General features: G+C 38.1%; 1 protein-coding gene across 9 annotated transcripts in view; it reads right to left on the bottom strand.

Annotated features, from left to right (window-relative positions):
- The window catches only part of LOC137972435 (tetratricopeptide repeat protein 28-like), a 35,000-nt gene that overhangs the window by 23,488 nt on the left and 4,012 nt on the right, over nt 1–7,500 (bottom strand). For 4 of the 9 annotated variants that reach the window (XM_068819144.1, XM_068819147.1, XM_068819142.1 and 1 more), the window contains exons 2-3: nt 5,571–5,641; nt 3,031–3,097 (exon numbers count right to left, since the gene is read on the bottom strand). The gene's annotated coding sequence lies outside the window, so the exon portion shown is untranslated. Of the gene's footprint in view, nt 1–3,030; nt 3,098–5,570; nt 5,642–5,835; nt 5,894–7,273; nt 7,403–7,500 lie in introns of those variants that run through there. The other 5 variants (XM_068819151.1, XM_068819149.1, XM_068819145.1 and 2 more) reach the window with 4 other exon arrangements.

The following is a 7,500-nucleotide window of genomic DNA, read 5'->3' on the forward strand; positions in this document are numbered from 1 at the left end:
CAACATAACGTCTCCATACTAAACTCTTTTAATTTTGATGGTACATTTTTGTGAAAAAAGAAACCCTTTTATGGAATGTCACAAAGCTCTGTTACTTGAACAGGCTTGGTTGTTTTAAATGTTCTTGTAAATTATTAATTAATTAATTAATTAATTAACTTATTTATTTATTTATTTATTTATTTATTAGCAGAAGCGACAATCAAGAAAACAAAAAAGGACCCATTTACATGTACGAATAACTACATATTGCGGGTTGTCAAATGCGCAATAAGTCACAGGGAAGGTCCATTCTGTCACCAAGGAAATCATTTCTGAGTATTAGAAAAAGCCAAGTCATGATTCGTGAGTATTTTGTTCGGAACCAGCCTGAGCTTCTTGACTAATGGAGTAGCAGCATAACAAGCACAAAGCATCACATTATTTCTCCTACAATCCCTCAAATCAAACAGCTGAAGGAACGCATTTATGGGATGAAATGCAGTCAAGTTAACTCAAATCAAAAATACCAGGAGATACCATTCCGAGTTTGGAAGCAGGGATGGTGCAGTGGTGAGAGCACTCGCCTCCCACCAATGTGGCCCGGGTTCCATTCCCAGATCCGGCGTCATAATGTGGGTTGAGTTTGTTAGTTCTCTACTCTGCACCGGGAGGTTTTCTCCGGGTACTCCGGTTTCCCCTCTCCTCAAAAACCAAAATTTGACTTGATTTGTGTTAATTGTTTCTTTCAATTTACAGTGTCCCCAATTAGTGCTTCTGCGCTAGAACGACTAGACACTTAAATAAAGTTCCTTTTACACTGAAATCAATTAAAAAAAAATACTGCTATACATGCACTATATAATTATATTTTTGAAGCTGCATGCATCCTTTGAAGAATGAGGAATGCAAGAATACATGGTATTCATATGCCAATAAGTGGATGCATAATGATTTCTAGAATCTACACTTGCAGATTTGTCTCAATTTAAGCTTCAAACCCAAAGCACTTATTACTTTCAATTCTTCGTTCATCCAACAGGGAAAATTGAATCATATATGGATCACAAGTGTATGGAAAAAAGGGTGTCTTTTAGCACAAGTTACACATAACTAGACCGTCCGTGAGGGTACACTGGGTTGCCTGTGGTACGTGCACCGTTCCAGACAATTTTTTTCAAGTTGGGGGGGTCATTAAGAAGACCATTTAAGGGGTCACCCAGACGTCTTACCAGCAGAGGCCCTTTGGCTCACAGGTCCTCACACATTCGTACGACGAAACAGATCCTTTTCTGGGGTTAAAAACCTGGCTCCCGGCCTGTTAATTAATCATTTGTAGAAAGAAGAAATTCCTGTCGTCTTTAGAAAAAATAGACACGCATTGCTTACGTTGGTAGTGAAGTAACACAGCGATTTATTCCATATAAAATGTCAACTGAGCTGTGTGTTGTCTTCCAGGAGATTCAAGTTGTCCTTGCGTAATGTGTAGCTCTAACAGTGCACGATATTGTTTTGGTATTGTCTATCATTGTAGTGCCATGGTAGAAGTCTTGTGTAAATAGCCTGACAAGACATGTGGTTACTACCAAAGTACTGTACCCAAAAAGATTGAAGAAAATAAATAAGAAGTGAGAAACATATGCTTCTGGGCTGACATGCTGATAATTTTCAAGCTCCCTCACAACTTCTTTCACCACAAGTTTAAGCGTGCCCTCTGAGCATCTGACAGCTTTGTAATACTAAAGTTTACTAAAGTGAAGCATTTGTGTCAAATGATGGCAAGATACCGGGTTTTCGTAGGTTTCTTTTTCTGTCAAGTGTTATAAAGTTTGACAATAACTGAGCGAATTCAAAACAAAGATCACAATCGCCCACCATTGTTTCTGCAAAGTCAAAAATTAACTCTCCAAGACGAGGTTATTTATCACCAGGTAATTCCATCATTTTGGAAATAGCAGCTACTTTATTATTCATCGACAATTTTTTGCTGATTTTGGGGCTCAGGTTGTTGAACTCAAGCTCGCTTCCAACAGACCTGTTTATTTTCGTGACTTATGCGTTACCACAAAAATTTTTCCCCTATCACATTTCAACACATGTATGCAAATTTGTTAAGCTCGAAAATTACACAACATGATAAGTTTACACAAGCTGGAAATTTCACAGAAATCTTTTCCAGCGAAACAGTTATTGAAACAAACAACATATTTGCAATTAAGAGGCAAGAAACCCTTCCTATTTCAGTTGCGTGCGTGCAAACGAAACACACAATCACAAAGTATATGCAATTAAATAAATTTCTGACAGTTCACATCAAACCCTTTTCAAAAGAACCTTGGCGGTAAATAATAAAAGACAAAAGAAACAACAAGCTTTCATTCAAATAACTTTTTTACCTTTGCTGAGTTGAGTCTTAAAATGAATGTAACTTGCCGGACAACTTAGATGCGACTTCAGTAAACACAGTGATGCATTCAAGGCGTTCGATTCCTTCAGTGTTTGTTAAATCCATAAAATAATTGCCATTTGACTTCAGTGTTGTATATAGTACCAAGCTAAAGCTTACTTGATATGCAACAGCGAAAAATGAAATTGTGGTCGAAGACCATTACTCGTCGCTTTAAAGATTCCAGGTATTTATTTTTCATCACCTAAGTTGTTTATCCAATTGACGTTCCATTCTGGAGGTCCATAAGGGCATATTTTGTTTAAAGATGCTCTAAAACCCCATTTGCGTTACAATGACTTTCAACGCCATTCCAGGTTAATAATTAAATGTCCTCCCGTGTGCACCATTGAAATCTACGCATTACCCCAGCCCCCTCAAACCTAACAAAATACGCAGAGAAGACTCTATGCACAAAGACACCACTAAGCAGGGGAGTGACAGGCAAGACTTTTACCGACACGGAAAAAAAGAAAACGACGAAACGCTACACAGATTCCGACTGGGTTTAGCAACCCAGTAATTACAGCTTGGTTGCATCTCGTGGGTCATATATGTACATTGTATACAATATTAAAAGCTTTCAGTAATGATGAGCAACTTACCACTGTTGGTCCAAACAGATGCTCTTTTGTGTGAGCTCACACAGTGGCTTCGTCAAGGGAAAGAACTCTGCAATGATGATTTGATGAGGTTAATACACTTGTCCATCAAAATTAGTCCCTGAATAAAATACTTCTATAAGGTTTGATTCTCCTAACATAAATCATTTAAGCCCACACACATACATGTAACAATGCAAACAGAGCATCGTTACTGACAGAGGAATAAAGCTGCACCTCTTAAGAGAAACATGTACAGTAACTGTATACGTGGTGTAAAATTATTACCACCCATTTTAGTGTTCTAAGTATTTGATTCTGAAGTGGATAGTCGTAGTGGAAAATAACACCCATTCTCTTGAAATGTTGGTAAGTATATTCTAAAGTGAATATGGTGATACGTAGTAAAATAACTTAAATATTAAAGTATAGAAATGGCCAAGTAAGTGGATACACAGACACGCAATGAAACTGTGTTTTTACACACCTCAAAGAGTATTTGCACCAAACTCAGAAGATGTGCGAAGTCATATTTACTCATCAGTTTTGTCAAGCATTACAAGAGGATCAGTTCTAAGGGATACTCTAAGTAGTTGGGTTAAGATTTTACTGGATGCTGCTGGAACAGACACAATACAGTTCAATCCACATAGCACCAGAGCAGCTTCCACTACTGCAGCTAGAGGAAATTCAGTCAGCTTGCAAGAGATGCTTAATACTGCTCTTCCATGACCACATTTACTCGTTTTTATGATACATGTAAACCTATTATCGTTCAAGCACCAGTTTGACACAGGTGCTCTTAATGTTGATGTTATGAAATAACTAACTGTTGTCTGACAGGGATGACATGGTAATAAACAACAGTTACTGTACTGTGGAGTTTGTGTTCATGTGTCTGTTGTTTTGAAATCTTATGTAAGCCTCAAGTCACTGGTAATGACGTAGAATGTAAAAACTTAAAGAGACTTAACTGTAAGGTGAAGTTTGATTGGAATTCTGCCGAGTTACAACAGTGCCTTGAGGGATTACATGCAGGGTCCGAAATCAACTTTCTGGTGCAGGCACCAGCTGGACACTAAAACAAAATTGTCAGTCGCCAGATGCAAAAGTTTCATCGCCAAAAAGTGTCCATGATTTTTTACTTGTGGTCATAGATAGAAAACACGAATTTCTAAAATTCTATGCGTTTCCATTGAAACAAAATTCGAAAGGTGTCGAAGTTTGAAGATTGGACATAACACCTGTTTCGTCAGGCATGTACTAATACCCAGTACAAAGGTGGGCTAGCACAAATTACTAGCGTCACTCTCAAATGATTGACTACGGTATACCCAGTGAGAGGAATACCGACATAAGTTATGTAGTTGCTACAACAAGTTGCAAAATTGTTGAGACACTTTCATTAAAAAACACCTTTTCTAGCTTCCAATACCCGCCGTATCTAGAATTTCAACCTTTCCCACTCCCCTCCCCTCTCCCCCTTTCAATGTTGACAGTTTAAGTTTTCAATATATTATTTGTTTTGCTAGCAACACCGATAAGGAGCGGAGGGGGGCTGCAGTGTGAGAGATACTATTCTTGCAACTTGTTGTAGCTTGTGTACGCTGTAGAAGCATAAAAAAAATATATTTAAAAAAACAAGGATTCCATTTCCAATACAAGCCCTCAAAATTAAACAGCTAAAGGCACGCATTTACAGGATAAAATGCAGTTGAGTTATCTCACATCAAATCCAATGTTGAAAGCTACATGCTCATATTGTAATACAATACCCAGCCTTTTCAAAATATTTTTCGGGAGCAGGTCATGAGGAAAGTGGAGACAGTTTGCTGCTATAGGCACTCAAGCAAGTGCCCAAAGGACACAAGCTTCTAGGGGGGTCTGGGGGCATGCTCCCCTAGGGAATTTTTTAAATTTAGACACTCACAGATGCAATTTAGTGCAATCTGGGGGATTTAAAGTGACGAAATTTCACATATGGAATTGACACTTGCTTGGAGTCTGATAAGAAATACTGGAATGTTAGTTAAATAAACATTTCATGTGCGTGACGCCAAAAAATTTGCGAATTTGTACGTGAAACAAACTTTTTTCAAGCTTTTGTAATATCTCCAGTGACTTCACGTTCAAGATAAAAATGTGTTGTGCGACATTTTCTGACTCGAAGGAGACGGTCAAGCTTTCTGAGGAGGCGGCTCATTGAGCTGTTGACCGGCCGGTTTTGAGAAGGCTGAATACCGGGTAACTATTGTAGCAGCACACACTATTCATAAGCCAATCTACATTCGCCTCAATTAGCTTAACCCTGAGCACTTGAGAGTGAAATGAACTTTGAATTCTTCGTTCATCCAAATTTGAATCATATATGGATCACGAGTGCATGGAAAGACATGTCTTCTACATGAACAATGGCAGTAATCTTTTTCACCGTAACGTACAGATAACATAACACAACACAAGTTATACGTAATTAGAGATTGTTTTCATTGCATGAGCCATCTCCATAATTACAAGAATTTAAGTAATGATGAGCGACTTACCACTGTTTTTCCAAACAGATGCTTTTTCGTGTGATGTCAAGCGACAGCTTCGCCAATCATTGGCAAGAACTCTGTAATAGTGATTTGATGTAGTTAAATAAATTATTTACACCGAACTCAGAAGATACAGTATTTACTAATCAGTTTTGATTAACCTTTGTGGCTGCTATACAGACACAACCCACGTTAACGCATGCACTTGCTATCTCATGTAATCCATCAAGGCAAGTGTTTTAACTCAGCAGAATTCCAATCAAGATTTTACCTTACATTAAGTCTCGCTTAATTCTTAAATCACTTTGCAATGTTCCTTGTCTGAATAATGAATCCGGCCGCAAATAAATTAAGTGTAAGCAATACAGAAAACAATACAACATAAACATACCCGGTAAAAGGAATACCAACGGCTAGTTGTAAAACAGAGAATAGGGAATGCGGCAATGGGAACAGGGAACGGGAAATGGAAAACAGGGAATCTCTAAAAGGGGGAATTACTAAAATGCAAAATCTCTTAAAGGGAGAGTCTCTAAAATAGGAATCTCTAAAAGGAGGAATCTCTAAAAAGGGGAAGTTCTGAAATGGGGAATCTAGGGGGAATTAATGAAGTAGGGAAATATCTCTAAGAGGGGGAATTACAAAAATGGGGAATTACTAATTTAAAAATGGGGAATCTCTTAAAGGAGGAATTACAAAGTGGGGAATCTCTAAAAGAGGGAATCTCTGAAAGGGGGAATTACTAAAATAGGGAATCTCTAAAATAAGGAATCTCCAAAAGGGGGAATTACTAAAATAGGGTATCTCTAAAAGGGGGAATCTCTAAAAGAGGGAATCTCTAAAATGGGGAATCTCTAAAAGGGGGATTTAGTAAAATGGGAATCTCTAAAAGGGGAAATAACTAAAATAGGGAATCTCTAAAAGGGGGAATTACTAAAATGGGGTATCTCTAAAAGGGGGAATTACTAAAATAGGGAATCTCCAAAATGGGGAATCTCTAAAAGGGGGAATTACTCAAATAGGGAATCTCTAAAAGGGGGAATTACTACAATGGGGAATCTCTAAAAAGGGGAATGACTAAAAGAGGGAATCTCTAAAAAGGGGGAGTCTCTAAAATGAGGAATCTCTAAAAGGTGAATCTCTAAAAGGAGGAATCTCTAAAAGGGGAAAGTTCTAAAATGGGGAAGTTCTAAAATGGGGAATCTCTAAAAGGGGGAATTATTAAAACTGGGATTCTCTAAAAGGGGGAATCTCTGAAAAGGGGTATCCCTTAACATCTTTTTAATTCCTAAGAAAGTGTGACAGTCATCAATCACTGGGCAGGAAATGGCTTTCAGATAGCGCTGCATCAAAACATTAGCAGCAGGCAACTTCTTACTGCGATCGCAAGTCTCTCATACAGTATATTTATTTAATATATGTATCCATAAATGCATCAGTGAAGGTTGTTAACATGCCTTAGACCTAGCGATCGGCTCACTTGGCATTCTTTCTCCACCGCTAGCCTTATAATGAAAGAGGGGGCTCCACAGAGGACAAAGTGTTTGCAAGCCAACATCAGTGGCAATTTCGCTTCAACTTGAAAGAAATTCAGTGTTAACAAAACAACACAATTTGTTAGGTCACTGAAGGATGTAGCATCCCTTTATGTTTCAAGGGATTCGTATTAGTCGGCCTTCACGAGCTAACAGATTGGCCTTGCAACTTACATGTAGCAATGTATAATTCTTTGCAATGAACACCGCTCCCCTTTTTGCTGTGTTAATCATAGTCGATTTTTACAGCCACCATCCACAGGCATCTTATGAGGTAGGGCAACAAATAATTTAATTGCCTGTCTGCAAATAGAAATGGTGGGAAAACATGATGGTATTTACTTTTCTCTGACGCATACAAAAAAAGCCATTCATGCAACAGTAGTGTACAACTAAATTCA

Source organism: Montipora foliosa, chromosome 10, assembly GCF_036669935.1.
Source record: "Montipora foliosa isolate CH-2021 chromosome 10, ASM3666993v2, whole genome shotgun sequence".
Classification (NCBI taxonomy): domain Eukaryota; kingdom Metazoa; phylum Cnidaria; class Anthozoa; order Scleractinia; family Acroporidae; genus Montipora; species Montipora foliosa.